Source organism: Mauremys mutica, unplaced genomic scaffold (genome assembly GCF_020497125.1).
Source record: "Mauremys mutica isolate MM-2020 ecotype Southern unplaced genomic scaffold, ASM2049712v1 Super-Scaffold_100210, whole genome shotgun sequence".
In the NCBI taxonomy this organism is placed as follows: domain Eukaryota; kingdom Metazoa; phylum Chordata; order Testudines; family Geoemydidae; genus Mauremys; species Mauremys mutica.
Genome location: NW_025423288.1, coordinates 581,131 through 597,253, shown reverse-complemented (window position 1 = coordinate 597,253; position 16,123 = coordinate 581,131). Strand labels below are relative to the sequence as shown.

The 16,123-nt window shown below is 50.6% G+C and overlaps 4 non-coding genes across 4 annotated transcripts; 3 read left to right on the top strand and 1 right to left on the bottom strand.

The window, feature by feature from the left end:
- Positions 1-1,229: 1,229 nt before the first annotated feature.
- TRNAK-CUU lies at positions 1,230-1,302 on the top strand. Its single transcript has one exon. It is a non-coding gene; the product is annotated as a tRNA-Lys (tRNA).
- Positions 1,303-5,068: 3,766 nt separating this feature from the next.
- Positions 5,069-5,150, bottom strand: TRNAS-AGA. Its single transcript has one exon. It is a non-coding gene; the product is annotated as a tRNA-Ser (tRNA).
- A 1,384-nt stretch (positions 5,151-6,534) lies between these two features.
- On the top strand, positions 6,535-6,606 carry TRNAC-GCA. The gene has a single exon. It is a non-coding gene; the product is annotated as a tRNA-Cys (tRNA).
- Positions 6,607-9,869: 3,263 nt separating this feature from the next.
- Positions 9,870-9,941, top strand: TRNAA-UGC. The gene has a single exon. It is a non-coding gene; the product is annotated as a tRNA-Ala (tRNA).
- Positions 9,942-16,123: the final 6,182 nt, after the last annotated feature.

Genomic DNA, 16,123 nt, shown 5'->3' with positions numbered 1-16,123 from the left:
ACTCAGGACTCTGCAACCTGAATTCAAATCTCAGTGGGACCTTGTGGTAAAGCCCTGGAGCTCACAGTGCTCCACTTCCCTGTCTCCAGCTCTGCAAGAGCCATTTTTTCCCCTCCTGCTGGATGGGTCAGGGCTCTAGTACTGACACCTGAGGGTTGGGATTCTCATGGCTTCACCTGGTGCCCACAAGTCTGGCACTTGCCTCTGTGCTTTTCCTCTTGCCCACCTGGCGCTTGAAAGAAGCAGGGCCAGGGCCAGGCTTCATAGTCAGGGCTGGGCAGGCTGGAGCCCAGCACACCTCTCCTCCTCTGGGCACCTAGAGCAGAGGCGGCTGGTGCTGACAGCTCCAAGGGAAGGCTTAAAAGCCACAGAGGCCAGGGCAAGAGGAGGAGAGGACCATGCCTATGTGTGGCCAGCAGAGAGCCACAGGGCCAGCCTGCTCCCTGCTTGCTGAACCCCACTGAAGGCCACCCACAGACCAGCATGCAGGGCGGCTGCTGATGCTCTGAGGCCAACATCAGAAGAGGGTAGGAAAGCAGGACTAGCCCCCAGGTGGGACCTCTTATTGTTCCCTCTCCAGGTGCTCACTTTGGCAGTGGAGCCGCCCATTTTCTTTGGCAAGTCAGGAAGGGCAAAGGCGAGACTGGAAGCACCTGGGGCTCATGCCCCAGCCTCTGTGACGCCCAACCCCCAACTCCTTCCCAGGGCTCTAGCTGAAGCCAGAACATTGGCCTGAGCGGCCAAGAAGAGCTTCCAGCTGTGAAGAAAACAGGACTTGCAGCACAAAGTGAGCACAACCACGAGGGGACTCAAATCCTGAATCATCCGATCCACAGGGAGATGCCTTATCCTTTAGGCCATATGATGAGGGAAAGCCGGACACTGTGTTTCTCAGGTCATCTGCTGAGGGGGCTGAGACGCTCTGGGCACAAGAAGTTAAGTTCCCAGCAACACATGAGACTTAATTGTATGGGGCCAGGTGCAGGGCTTTGGCAGGGAGGCTCGGGCATCGGGGATTGAGGTGCAGCGGACAGACCAGCTGTCTAGGCACAGAGATTTAGTCTCCCTGAGGAGGAGGAGGAGGAATCCTGCTGACAGGCAGTGGCTGTGCAGAAAAAGAGGAGGGGTTCCTGGGACTTTTTTTGCCTCTCTTTTCCCTGCCTGCTCACTCGTGCCTGCACACTGGGATAATCACTCTTGTGGTGAATGGTGAAGGTGTTTCCTAACAAGCCCAGGTAGCTCAGTTGGTAGAGCATCAGGCTCTTAATCTGAGTGTCCAGGGTTCAAGCCCCTGTCTGGGTGCTCAGCTTTTAAGTTGCCTTGTGTGCCAGGAGCCAAACTCTGTTCACAGCCATGTGCAGATTCCCAGAAGCTGTGGCCATTTCCTGGAAAGGTTCCTTTCCTTAGCAATCAGGAGAGAGGCCACATCTGCAGGTGCAGATAGCGCAGTCTCTGGCTGCCAGGAAGTGCTGTGGGGCCAGGTGCTGAGAAAGCCCAGAGGGGGAGCAACAGAGATGAGGGGAAGAGAGACAGAGAAGCAATGAGGACAGAGCACAAGTGTACAGGGGCATCTGGTCTGGCAATTGTGGGGAACTTGCCTGGTTTATACACGACCCTGGTGGAATTGGCCAGCGGAAGGATCTGAGTCCCCACCCCCTTACCCAGAGGCTGCCTGACCTCGAGGACTGTTAGGATACAGAGATTCAGGCCAGTCTGCAAAGGCCTGTACTTTAAGAATTTAGGTGTATTTTTATCACTTAGCTAGTTATAAAGATATAAAAGAAAGAATAAAAATCACTGTCTGTCTGTGTAATGGCCTTCTCTTACTGTGACAGTCTGAGGCCTGGTTCTTCGGCTAAGCAGCAAAGGCAGCCATAAGCTGGGAGGTGTATGGTCACATCCTCACATTCCCAACTAGTCACATTGAAATAAGGTGCTATTGGGCTGTGAGGAATACAGTCCTGTCCTGATATTCCATCACCTCCAGAGAAAGGGAAACTTAGTTTGGTAGCATCCTGTCTGGCAAGAACTCACTTTTCAATAGACATAGCTGGAAAACCCTTATGTCTGTATAGATGTAGTTGTGAAATCCTCCCTTCTGTATTGTTTTGTATGTTTATTTGCATGGTCTCTGTCTGGGTCTGTGATTGTTTCTGTCTGCTGTATAATTCATTTTGTTGGGTGTAACCAGTGAAGGTGGTGGGGTATAACCATGTTACAGTATATTAGGACTGGTTAGTCTAGAGAAGGAGTGAGGGTGCCAGACGGCGCGGCGGTCGGGGCCGCGTGGTGAGTTTCCTGCTGACGCGCTGGCCGCCCCCCTTCTCTCTCCCTCCGCTCCCTCCCCTTCCTCCTTGTGTGAGTCAATTTTTGGCCAGGTCTGCACTACAAAGTTGTTTCAGCAGAATTATATTGCTCAGGTGTGTGAAAAACACACAACACTCCCTCGGTTGGCAGCTTGTGGCTGGTGTACACAGTGCAATGCCACGTCTGACAACAAAAGTGCCCTGTTTTGGTGACAAAATAAAACGACTTCGATGAGAGGTCTAGAGCTTTTTGCAGCAAACTTAAAGTGACAGAGTAGATGCTGCTGTTCATTATATCACCATAACTGGCCTCCTCCAGTATCCCACAATGCCCGCCGTCAACTTGCCTTTCATCGCTCTGGGAAGTTCTGACAGCTGAGCCTGCTGCTCTGCTCCAGCAGCCAGGAGCAAATCACTGCCGTGGATGCTGCTCTCTCCCGCCCTGCGAACACAGAGCAGGGTGGCGGGAACTTCCATACATTGTGGTGGGGGCACCGGCATCCGAACTGTGACACCCCCATGACACCCCTTCCATCAAGGAGGCTCTTACCTTCTAAACAGGGATGTCTGTTTTCTTGTAAAATCACTAAAAGGGAAGGAGAAAACTCGAAAGAGGTTCCTCCTGGCGCTCATGTACGTGAACCTGAATACTCTCTCAGTCCTCAAAGAGAGACCTCGAGAAGCAAAGCCACAGGGGTCTCTGAGGTTTCCCTGGCCCCTCGCCCATCTCCTGCCTGGCTGATGTCAGCATCTCTCTGTGAGGTCACCACCTCCCCACCACCTTTGACCAATAGTCTGAGGTCCTGCCAAAGGCCTTTGTGATGTCACTGCCACACCCCTCCCTTGCTGGGCCAATGTCCTGCCCCTGGCCAGGCACTTTGGAGGTTTGAGCTACTCCCTCAAGAACAAATGGATATAAATTGGCAGTCGGGAAGTTTAGGCTTGAAATTAGACGAAGGTTTCTAACCATCAGAGGAGTGAAATTCTGGAACAGCCTACCGAGGGAAACAGTGGGGGCGAAGGACCTCTCTGGCTTTAAGATTAAGCTTGATAAGTTTATGGAGGGAATGGTTTGATAGGAGAACGTGATTTAGTCAATAGGTCAATAACGTGCAACCACTGGTAATTAGTACCGAGGGTCAATGTTGGGATATTGAAAGTCTTTTTCCTGAGTGTCTGCCTGGAGAGTCTTGCCCGCATGCTCGGGGTTCAGCTGATCGCCATATTTGGGGTCGGGAAGGAATTTTCCTCCAGAGTAGATTGGCAGAGACCCTGGAGGTTTTTCGCCTTCCTCCGCAGCATGGGGCAGGGGTTGCTTGCTGGAGGATTATCTGCTACTTGAAGTCTTTAAATCAGGATTTGGGGACTTCAACAGCTGAGTCAAGGGAGAGAATTATTTCAGGAGTGGGTGGGTCAGCTTTTGTGGCCTGCATCTTGCGGGAGGTCAGACTAGATGATCATAATGGTCCCTTCTGATCTTAAGTTCTATGATTCTATGATTCCCTGTGGATCACCCCATTCAAAGAGCATTCGTTCTAGGCAGCAAGCCGGTAGTTTTGGATCATCTGCAAATTTTGTCAGCTCACTGTTTAGCAGGTTGTTTATGAATATGTTGACTAGTACTGGTCCCAATACAGACACCACTAGTTACCTGTTTCCATTCTGAAAACTGACCATTTATTCCTACCCTTTGTTTCTTGTCTTTTAACCAGTTATTGATCCATGTGAGGACCTTCCGGAGGTGAAAGTAAGCCGGTATGTTCCGGTCTGGGGTACCGGCAAGAGCCGATATGCTGTGCCAGCCCGGCCTGGCTTCCCCAGGCTGGTGATTTAAAGGGCCCAGGGCTCCCTGTAGCGGCCGGAGCCCCTGGCCCTTTAAATCACCTCCCGAGCCCCCCTGCCGGAGCCCCAGGGAGCAAATCACTGCTGTGGATGCTGCTCTCTCCTGCTCTGCCAACACAGAGCAAGGGTGGCAGAAGCTTCCTTACAGTGGGGGGGGGCACCATTGTCCGAACTGTGGCACCCCCATGACACCCCTTCCCTAAGGACCCCCACTCACACCACCTCTCCCCCCGAGGCCACACCCACAGACGCCTCTTCCCCAAGACTGCACCCCCCCCATCATTTGTCCTAACAGCCAGTAAAGAGTGGTGGGGCCATGGCCCTATAACCCCCCTGTTCCAGCACCCCTGACACCGAGCTAAGCAGGCAGCAGTGTGTGTGTGTGTGTGTGACAGAGAGTGCTGTGCTGAGCTGAGCCAGTGAGAGAAGGGGGCTGATGTTGGGGCTGTCCCCTGCCTCAGGACTGGTCGCTTCCAGCAGCTGTCTGAACTTAGAGACAGTGTGTGACACACTCACTCTTCTGCAACACACACACTGTCTCTCCCCCCACACACACACACGCTCTCTACCCCACCACACACATTGCAGTTGAAAAGCAGCTGGCAATCTAGTAGGATGCCCATGGAACAATGGGATAGAAACCTGCATCATGTGATGCTGTACCAGCCCATGAGGCATTGCAAACCCTTCCCAAAGCACAGTTGCACAGTGGGATATCTACCCACAGTGCACTGCTCTCTGTGGCAATCCAAGAGATGCTAGCATGGAAGTGCTCTGGTGACACAGGGGAATAGGGTGGACATGCAACAACTGTTAAATTAAAACACTTTAACTTAAGCCAAATTATTCTTTCATGTAGACATAACTGAAGAGTGAGACAAGACCCAGCTCCATTGAAACTAAAGAACCACAACTCCCTGTGTAGTTGGTAGGATTTGAACCTACGCAGGGAGACTCCAATGGATTTCTAGTCCATCGCCTTAACCACTCGGCCACAACTACTTGCTTGATAGGTGGCTTTCACTGCACTCTAGTTCTGTTCTCCCTGAGTGATCAATTCCAGTTGTTTCCTCAGACCAGCTTCCACAACACACACACTGCTGTGCCCTTGTGTAAGTGTGTCCATGGCTGAACTGCAAGAATTCCTGCTCCTTTCCCTTCTGGCTGGAGCACGACGAGAGTGTGTTTGTGGTTAATGATGTTGGTGTAGATTTTTGTCCATTTCCTGCCTCGATCATTCAGACAGTCCCTTTCCCGTCATATCCCCAGTACATCAGTGATTGTGATAGCAGGGGGCAGGTTTTCTCTGGGGCACTGAGCTTTGCCAGGGGGTTGATGGCTCCTTTCTTTCCTCACCCTGGAGTAAACTCGCATTTTATTCCATCCTTGATGTTTCAAGGAATAACAACAGATGATCAAAGAAAGAGGTGGACAGGGTAGGTCTCAGGGGAGGGGCAGAGAGGTGTGGGCGGTGGACAGGGGAGGGGGCAGAGGGGGGGGGGCAGCAGGCAGACCTTGGGGTAGGGGGTGGAGAGGCGCGAGGAGGCCTTGCGGGAGGAGAGGAGCGAGCGACCAGCAGGCCTCAGCCAAAGAGCAGTGGTGGGAAGTGGCCAAATGGGAGTGAGGGTGGAGCACAGGGGGGGCCTCGGCGGGAGGAGAACGAGGGGAGGGGGGGACAGCACCACGGTCTGGGCAGGGGCCGCCCACAGGATTCAGGGGGCCTGGGGCAAAACAATTTCAGGGGCCCCTTCCATAAAAAAAAGTTGCAATACTCTAGAATCCTGTATTCTCCTGGGGGCCCTGCAGGGCCTGGGGCAAATTGCCCCCCCTGCCCTCCCTCTGGGCGGCCCTGCCCTCAGCCTCTCCTCGTAAGTCCCCTGCCCCCTAGACTCTCTCCAATTTGTTTCTGTAGTGTGTGTGTGTGTATGTGGGGAACTGGACGCAATGCTCCAGATGTGGCCTCACCAGTGCTGACTAGAGGGGAATAATCACTTCCCTCGATCTGCTGGCAACGTTCCTACTAATCCAGCCCAATATGACCAGTTACCCATATTGAATGCAGACACTGCAATATCTGATACATTGGTGCCTGTCCAGTCAGGAGGTTATTTCCCACCTGTTCATAAATAATGAAGCTGCACTAAGCGGAGGGGAGAGAGCTGTCCCGTCCGTGCAATTAACCCATCTCCCCGAGAGGTGGTAGCTATGTCAGTGGGGGAAGCTATGCTGGTGGGTGTGCAAGCTGTGGTGTCTACATGTGTATATAAAGTTTAATCAAACCCCATTTTTAAAACCCCTGTGGTCTGGGAACAGGAAAGGAGCTCTCTGAGGCAGAGCCCATCCTTCAAAATCCTTAAGATCACGGACTTGCCTATGCAAATGGCCTGGGGGTATAGCTCAGTGGTAGAGTGTTTGACTGCAAATCAAGTGGTCCTTGGTTCAAATTCAAGTGTGCCCTTACAAGCCTGTTTCTTCAATAAAAATAATTCCATTTCTAGTATGCTCAGGAGCTCTACTATATTCCTGAAATGAATGGACACACTTACTGTTTTCCTGTGCAAATGCATAAACACCTAGCAAACGTCCCCCAGCAGAAATCACTTTCAATCCTCTAAGTGTCTTGGTTTGTTTTCATCAATGAAACAAAGACACATGAAGACACATGTGCAGGTCCTTGGCCTCCATGGGCTACAATGTGCAGAAGAACAAGAACCACATCCACGTGAGAGGCATGGACTAGTCTGTATTACATTTGGTAAGTAAGTTGCCATTGGGACTGAAAACTCTACTGGGGGTGGACAGGAACCTGTTACAAAACTAAAATAACCAAGATTTACCAAACTCCCTGTTACACATTCAATCCTCTCTTTGTGCACACGGCATCAATTGGGGCTCTAATAAATGGCAGCCTTCCTTTAACACAGATCGTTGTTCCTTGTGACTTTCAGATACATTCAAATGGCAGCTGTTCAGAGGTCATGTGCTGCTAGTTCATGAGCAGCAGCAGAGTCTCTGTACGTTACCAACCGTAGAGCTGGGTGTGTCTGCATCCAAGTAACTGCAGAGTCAGTGTAGCACCAGACAGTTAATTGCACAGTCTCACTTTCTGGTCTCATTGATCATTTGGGTAGAAACAGCAACGGTTTGGTGGGTTTTGTTTTTTTCCCCCTTCGTTTTCTCCTAAGGAATGTGTGATCTTGAGCATGTTAGTTTAAGTTCCCTGTGGGTCAGGAAAATTCCATCTCCTTGAAATAGCTGGGGAAGTGACCTGTTTGTATAACCTAGAATAAAGGAGCTTTTGTAAAGCAGTTTCATCTTTAAATATGCAGGATAAAAATAGTAAACAGTAAATTCCACAGCCAGACACCAGGCCAGGATCAATGGATGGGGCCAGGTTCAATTAATTACAGAAGAAACAAACTCTTGGGAAGTAGATGTAATTTGTCCCCAAACCTTTCCTTGTTCTCATATGCTATCACGGATTCTCTTCTAGAGGGCAGAGTTAAGGTTATCTGGACATGTACCCTCACTCTGTATTCCCTGTTTTTCCAGAGTTTGAGTTTTACTGAACTCGATGTTCTGGAAGGTAAGAGATATTCACAGTCAAAGTTAACTCTCTTTTAACAAAGGTTTTGTTAGTGGCAAATAATGAGACTAATCCCTCACTGCGGTAATTCCACTGACTTCAGCGTACTCTTTCCCCATTTCTAGTTCCAAAAAAATAAGCAAATTAAAACAACCTTGAGACTTAAATGCTGTGAGAAAATGGAAATTTTAGTAGCTCAAATTTCAGTTTCTTCTGTGTCTTGTGCGTGTGTAAATGGCACAACATGTTAATTTATAAGCACATCTTTCTTAACTTCTTTAAATGTTCTGTAGTGCATTAACTATATCCAGTGGGTTGTTTAATGCAGTGAGGTTTTCATGCATTGCCCAAAACATATTTTTTCATGTTATGTAAATGAACACAACTCATTGAACACAAAATTGTGTATTTCATGCTGTGAACTGTGTTGGTGGCTCAAATTAATAGGTTTTTTCCCTCTCTCTCTCCATGAAAAAAGGAAGAAACCATGAAAATACCCATGGGAGAAAGGGGGTTTCTGAGGCCAGGGTAGATATGGAGATTTTTATGAAAGGGGGAGAGACCAAAGTAGGGCCTTTAGCTGGAGCAAAGGGGTTTTTTTTTGTGCAGTTTCATTTTAACCAGCCTCACATCCTGTAGTCCCTACTTCCCCACCCCACCAACATCTGACCTAGCGCCTCCCCACTGGCAAAGCCACCTCTGACTCCTGAGACAGCCCCACTCCCAGCACTCCCTCTCCTAGCTGGATCCCCTGGCAGCCAGAGCTCTCCGCAGAACTGCTGTGGTTTCTCCCTTGGGTCTCTGGTCAAGGACGGCTACCGGCTTCTCCTGAGAATGCAGCTGAGAAATGACTCACCCTTCTCTAGATTCTCACCTGTGGGCTCTGAGAAGCAGGATGGGGCCTGTATGATAAAGTCCATGTAACATTTCCCTCTCATCCCAGCCCTGGTATGTCGCCAGTAGCTGCTGTCCCTGGGTAGCAGCCAAGGATGTTTCCCACCATTCAGGAGACCCCAGCCTGGAACTAAAGTCAGCTTCAGGCTTCTCCTCTCTCCCTTCTTGGAATCAAGTTCATGTTTTTGCCAAGAGTTAAAGCAGCCCGAACCCCCAGAGTCTGGATCAATGTCACAAGTTCCCAGTGTCTCCATGGAAGAGAATTTGTTACATCCCAGATGAGTGGGGTTAAATCAGTTCTCAGCCTGAGTCCTTTGCTCTTAATTCCGAGGAAATTGTCCCATCATGGGGCCATTTCCCTCCTCTCTTTCATATAGAAGCACAATTTTCCTTGCACAGACACAGGAACAGCAAGATCTTTCTCTGTCCCTTGTGCAAAGCAGGGGGCCAAATTCCATGGAAACAATGGACAAGCAGGGGGCCCTGGGCACATCCAGCCCTGGCCGTGAGATGTTCCCTCCCCTCTTTCTTTATGCCCCTGTTGTTATTTCATGGATTGTCTGGGATGGGGGAAAAGCTGAGTTCACTCCAGGTGGAGGGGGAAAGAACCGTGAAAGTCTCAGGACCCAACCCCCGCTACCAGTATCACTGAGGTGCTGGGAATCTGCATGGGAAAGGGACGGTGTGTATTGTCAAGGTGGGGAATGAATAACAATCTACAACTAGATCCACCTCATTAACCACTGACACAGGCTAATCCTGCTGCAGATAGAAGGGAAACTGGGAGTGATTCTTTGCTGTTCAGCCATGGAAACAGTGACCCAACTGCACCGCAGTGAATGTGCTGGGGAAAGCTGGACTTCACAGGCAGGTGGAAAGAGCAGATCCTAGAAACACCTGGAGCTCCCCACAGCATTTCTGCCACCAGGGTCAGGTGTTGAGCGACTCACGGTGCCCCCCCCCGACACATTACCTTCCAGCAGGGGGTGGCAGCACCCCCCACCCAATGCTGGGGAGAGGGCTGAGTGTATCTCTGCACCCTGAGTCCAGGGCACCCACTCTCTCTGCCCCACACATCGAATCTGGCCCTGCTGCAAAGTGACCTCTAAGAACCAGCAGCCTCCAGGACAGCAGGTTTGGCCTCAGAGCAGGGAATGTGTCCCCCATGCTGCTTTTAGGCCACTAGGTGCTCTGGAAACAGGAGGGATCTGAGTATAACCTATAGCATACATTAGCCTCCTGGGGATGTAGCTCAGTGGTAGAGCACATGCTTTGCATGTATGAGGTCCTGGGTTCAATCCCCAGCATCTCCAAGTTCTCTTCACCCTGCTGCTTTGCTCATGACCAGAGGGGATGTGGCCCAAAAGTCTCCCTGCAGGAATTTCAATCCTGCTCAGTGAGGGGCAAGTGCCAATTGTGTGGAAGTTCTGGGGGGGTTTCTGCTCCCAAGTCTCCTCTGTACATTTAAGATTCCCACCAGCTGTGCTGCTTGGGACAAGGGTAGATAAGAAGGGAGAATCCTCCAGCCCTGGAAAGGAAGTTCCCATCTGCACAGACTGAGAGGCAAAGACTAGACTTATTTTTTGTCTGGGCCCAATCTTTTCACCTGGTATAGCCCTTGTTCCAGCTCAGGTGGTAGCTGGGGGATGTCTCATGACTGCAGCCATGTTTGTTCAGTTCCACCCCCTTATACAGCTTTGGTACAAGGCAGGAATTTTTTGTCTCTCTCCTGAGGAAGAGCCCCAGGTTTAAGGTGGATTCCTGTACCAGGTGACATGGTCACATGTCCTGTGACACCCCCAAGCCTTCATTCTTCCTGGCCTGACTCACAGATGGAGCACGACAGAGCCATCTCCAGTCTATTGTCCTGGTTAATGGGAGCCATCAAGAGTCCAAACCACTATTAATGGCCCACACTTTGCATCATTACAACAGGACCTCAGAGTTATAGTTCATATTTCTAGTTTCAGATACAGGAATGATCAGTTCATACAAATAGGATGAACACACTCAGTAGATGATAAGCTTTGTAATGATACCTTACAAGAGACCTTTTGCATGAAGCATAGTCCAGTCACTTTATATTCACGCTCATTAGCATATTTTCATAAAACCCTATGGAGTGCAACGTCACAGCAGGGAAAGGGTTTTACTGCAGCACCTGGGAGCAGTTGAGTTTCATGTTCAGGCTGTGGTATGAGTTCCTCCAGGTTTCTCGTAAGCACACAGGGACCTTCGAGGGTGCTCTCGATACAGGAATGGCCCTTACATGATAAAGTGATGGGGATTGCATTTTCCTTTTTTATTTCTGTATTTCCAATGACATTTCTGTTTGTGATTTCGTTTTGCTTTGTATAACTGTGTTTTCTCCTGGATTTGATATTTAATGAAAAAAAGAATAAGGCCTCAGGGCGTTGGATGGAGGAGCAGGCTGGGGCTAGGACTGCTAAGAGAGCGAGAGTAGCAGGTTTTCTGTATAGTTTCCTGCCCTCATTTTCATGACCAGTTTCTCTTCTGCGCAAAATTTGCCTCTTTTCAAATGTGAGCCTGGCTAGCTCAGACTTTTAATCTGAGGGTCAAGGGTTCAAGTCCCTGGTGAGGTAAAGAAACACTTTCCCCCTGTGATATCCCCAAAAAGGTTTTGAAGGAATCTCCTGGACTTCAGCTTCGCCTTTTCAGGACATGGCCTTTCCTAGGAAGGGCCCTTTACTGCCTGGGACTGAAGGTGCTACTGCCTCACCTGTCCACTGGCCTCACAGTCTGGCGGAAGACAGGCCTCTAGGCCTGCAGCAAAGTCCGTGCGCTGACTTTTTGAGTAAATGCAGGGCTGGCCAGACAGGCATGTTCCCACTGAGTCCTCCCTGCCAGAAAAAATTGTCCCCACAGACAGGGGTGGCTCCAGGCCCCAGCACACCAAGCGCGTGCTTGGGACAGCAAGCCGCGGGGGGTGCTCTGCCGGTCGCTGCGAGGGTGGCAGGCAGGCTGCTTTCGGTGGCATGCCTGTGAAGGGTCCGCTGGTCCTGCGACTTCGGCGGACCTCCCGCAGGCAAGCTGCCGAAGGCAACCTGCCTGCCATGCTTGGGGCGGCAAAATGCCTAGAGCCGCCCCTGCCCATGGAGTCCTCCCTGCTGGAAGTCTACAGTAATCAACACGTGCTCTGCTGGTCCCATGGTGTAAGGGCAGCACTCAGGACTTTGAATCCTGCAATCTGAGTTGAAGTCTCAGTGGAATCTGAGAACAATTCCTGTGCCACAAACCCTGCTGGGTCTTCCAAGGCTCTGTCTTGCTTTCTCAAAGGCCATGAAAGCCACTACAAAAGGTTTTTTTCTCCTGCTGATAATAGCTCACCTTAACTGATCACTCTCGTTATAGTGTGTATGGCAACACCCAATTTTTCATGTTCTATGTGTGTATATATATATATATCTTCTATGTGTGTATATCTATATATGCACTGCATGCATCCAATGAAGTTGGTTTTAGACCAGGAAAGCTTATGCTCAAATGAATGTGTTAGTTTCTAAGGTGCCACAAGTACTCCTTGTTCTTTTTGCAGATAAATGAATGGAGGTTAAGTCCATGAATGGCTATTAGCCAGGATGGGTAAGGAATGGTGCCCCTAGCCTCTGTTTGTCAGAGGGTGGAGATGGATGGCAGGAGAGAGATGACTTGATCATTACCTGTTAGGTTCACTCCATATGGGGCACCTGGCATTGGCCGCTGTTGGCAGATAGGATGCGGGGTTGGATGGACTTTTGGTCTGACCCAGTATGGCCATTCTTACGTTCTTATGAAAGAAGGGGCAGAGCCTTGCAATAGAGTTTCTGTAGTTTAGTGGTTATCACGTTTACCTAATGCACAAAAGGTCCCTGGTTCAAAGCCAGGCAGAAACATGCTGGCTTATTTTTCCCAGCTCCTCCTGGCCTGTCCCTGCTGTTGTAGGAGCAGCAGTGATTTCTATGCTCAAAAGGTCTGTTATACTTCCCCTGCTCCCACTTTTGTCTCCTCTCCCTCTCTGAATGGCTGTGAAGTGGTTTTCCCCCTCCTGTTCCCTCCTGGATTGCTCGTGGGATGAATGTTCTGGTTGAAGAGCAGAAAAGCTCCCAGGTAGACAAGGTGTCTGGGACGCTAATTAGGCAGCACTCACACACCCAGAGCATGGACACTGCCCAAGGTGGAGTGTGACCAGCCAGATGCAGCCAAGTCATCTCTAGTCGCAGGCCATGAGGAGCAGGCCCTTAAAAGGGGAAGGGGCCCTGTGCTCAGGGGAGCACTCACAAGCTTGTACCTCCAGTGAATGCCCTTTGCCCGGACCGCCTGGCCAGTGGTTCTCTGCGTTGTATTTCATTGTGCCTCAGGGAGACTTACCTTCATCGCTCCATCCATAGCTGCGCTGTGGGACACTTACCTTGCAGAATCCTGACATCTCCAGTGCCGTGCCAGTTCTCGGAGTGTGACCCCCCGCCCCGGTTATTTTGAGCTTAGCTGTCATTATAACAAACATGCTGCTTTCTGCCAAACTCTGGTGGGTCATTAGTCCTCCTTATGCTTACTAGCTGGCCCAGTTTTGGGTAACACCTGCGATAACCTCAACCCCTGCATGGCAGAGGGTGGTGAAATGAGCTAAGGAAAAAGCCTTGGCATCAGCAGGGGAAAGCTAGAGGATCTGGGCCAGGCACCTTTTGAAGCCTTGTGGCTTGGCTTCCTCTGCCCTTGGAGGTTGGCCTACAGTGGCCGACTCTTCCTGCTGGCCTCCATTGCGTCAGTTGCCAAAGGAGGAAGTGAGGCAGGAATGGGGAAAAAGAGGAAAGTCGAGCTGAAGAAGGCAGGGCAGAAGCTAAGCGCCTCAGTGCGGCTAAGTGGGGTTAGTAGAGTGTCACCATTCATTCTGCAAAGCCTGGGGAGGTGCGGTTGGCTACTGGGAGGTAGAATACTGTGCCTGCCACTTGGCTTCCCAGGGATGGCTACTTGCAGCCCAGGAGAAGAAGGACAGTTCTGGGTGAAAGGAAGACAAGCAAAGCTCTGGGAGGAAATTTGGGTGTGGGGTGCGGGCGCTGCGCTGGGGGAGGGGGCCCCACAGGGCCCCTTACCCCGGCCAGTGCAGCTCCCAAAGTACACACAATGCTGCATCAGCAGATCCTAGGTGGGCCATGCCTGGGGGTCTCCATGCGCCGCTGCCTGCAGGCGCTGCCCCCAGAGCTCCCAGTGGCTGCAGTTCCTGGCCAATGGGCACTGTGGAGTTGGTACTTGGGGCAGGGGCAATCAATGGAGACACTCCCCCCGGCCCAGGGATGCTGGGACATGTTGGCCACTTCTGGGAGCGGCACGGAGGGATGGAGGCAGAGTGGGCAGGGAGCCACCTCAGTGCTGCTGGCACATCTCTGCACACCCATGGGGGGAGGGGAGCAGAGGGCCTCCATGTGCTGCCTGGGGTAGGGACAGTGCACAGAGCTGCCTCCCCTCCTGGGTCTATTACAGGAGTGGGTGGGTGGGGTCTTTTGGCCTGCAAGGTGCATCAGGTCGGACTAGATGATCACATTGGTCCCTTCTGACCTTAAAGGCTCTGAGTCTAAAAGGGAGAGGGAAGTAAAGGAAGTTTTTTAAAAAAATAAACCAAACATTGTAATCCCAGGATAACTCCAACAGCTCATTGTATAGTCCCACCCCTTTCTTCCTCCATTCTGTGTTGAATGAGCTGCAGGCCATTGATTCTCTCATTCCATTGATAAACTGATACAACGTGACTGAAATTAAACCAGTTCCCAGGGGAGAAAATGTCATATCTCTGCATTGGCTGGGAATTGAACCCAAATCAACTGCTTGGAAGGCAGCTATGCTCACCACTATACCGCCAATGCATCTGGCAAAAATGTCACTTATGCTTGCCCAATGAGGCTAGATCAGCATTGAGGAGATTTTCTGCCTGTTAAACTGTATCAGATTCTTATCACTAAAAAAAACCCACCTCCATCTTCACTGGGGTTTGAACCAACAACTTTTCAATTAGCCACCAAAGTTGTTAATCACAGGGTATGTCTACACTATGGGATTATTCTGATTTTACAGAAACCAGTTTTTGGAAATAGATTGTATAAGGTCGAGTGCACGTGGACACACTAAGCACATTAATTCAGCGCTGTGCGTCCATGTACCAAGGCTAGTGTCGATTTCCAGAGCGTTGCACTGTGAGTAGCTATCCCATAGCTATCCCATAGTTCCCGCAGTCTCTCCCGCCCATTGGAATTCTGGGTTGAGATCCCAATGCATGATGGGGCAAAAACAGTGTAGTGGGTGATTCTGGGTAAATGTCATCACTCAATCCTCCCTCCGTGAAACAACGGCAGACAATCATTTTGCGCCCTTTTCCCTGGATTGCCTGGGCTGACACCATAGCACGGCAACCATGGAGCCTGTTCGGCCTTTTTTCACTGTCACCGTATGTCTACTGGATGGTGCTGACAGACGCAGTACTGCAGCGCTACACAGCAGCATTCCTTTACCTTTTGCAAGTTAGCAAAGATGGTTACCAGCCATACCATCCCATCTGCTGCTTTGCAAGTTGACAATGACAGTTGCCAGTTATACTGTACAGTTTGCTGCTGTCATGGGTGCTCCTGGCTGGCCTCAGTGAGATCGACCGGGAGCACATGGACAAAAATGGGAATGACTCCCCAGATCATTCCCTTCCTTAAGTTTTGTCTAAAGGGAGAGTAAGTCCTGTCTGGACTATCGGGCAAGCCTACTAAAGAACCAGAGAGGCAAACGGCTGTTCCAGGTCAGAGCCCCAGAAATGATGGGCTGTATGCCATTCTAAGAGGTGCCCCTGAAACAACCCCACCCGTTGCTTCCCTCCTCCCCCACCTCTCCTGGGCTACCGTGGCAGTTATCCCCCCATTTGTGTGATGAAGTAATAAAGAATACGTGCATTTGAAACAACACTGACTTTATTGCCTCTGCAAGTAGAGATCAAAGGAGGGAAGGGAGGGCAGCCTCCAGCTGCGATGATATTCCAGGCAGGACTGAATCTCCATTAGACAAAGCTTAAAGAAGAGAATGACCTGGGAGTCATTCCCATTTTTGCCCAGGCGCCCCTGGCCGACCTCACTAAGGCCAACCAGGAGCACTCACGGGACGACGATGACGGATACCTACTGTACCGTCTGCCATCCGCAAGGGAAGAGAAGGAAAGGGGATGCTGCTGTGTAGCATCTTCTAGCAGCATCCAGTAGACATACGGTGACATTGAAAAAAAGACGAGAAATTATTTTTCCCCTTTGCTTTCACAGAGGTGGGTGGGTGGGAGGGGACCGATATATACCCTGAACCACCTGCGACAATGTTTGTGACCCTTCAGGCTTTGGGAACTCAGCCAAGAATTCAAATGGTTTTCGGAGAGTGCAGGAACTGTTGGATAGCTACAGTCATCAGTCGTCCCTCCCTCCGTGAGTGTCCATTTAATTCTTTGGCTTTCTGGTACGCTTGTCTCAGCTCCTTA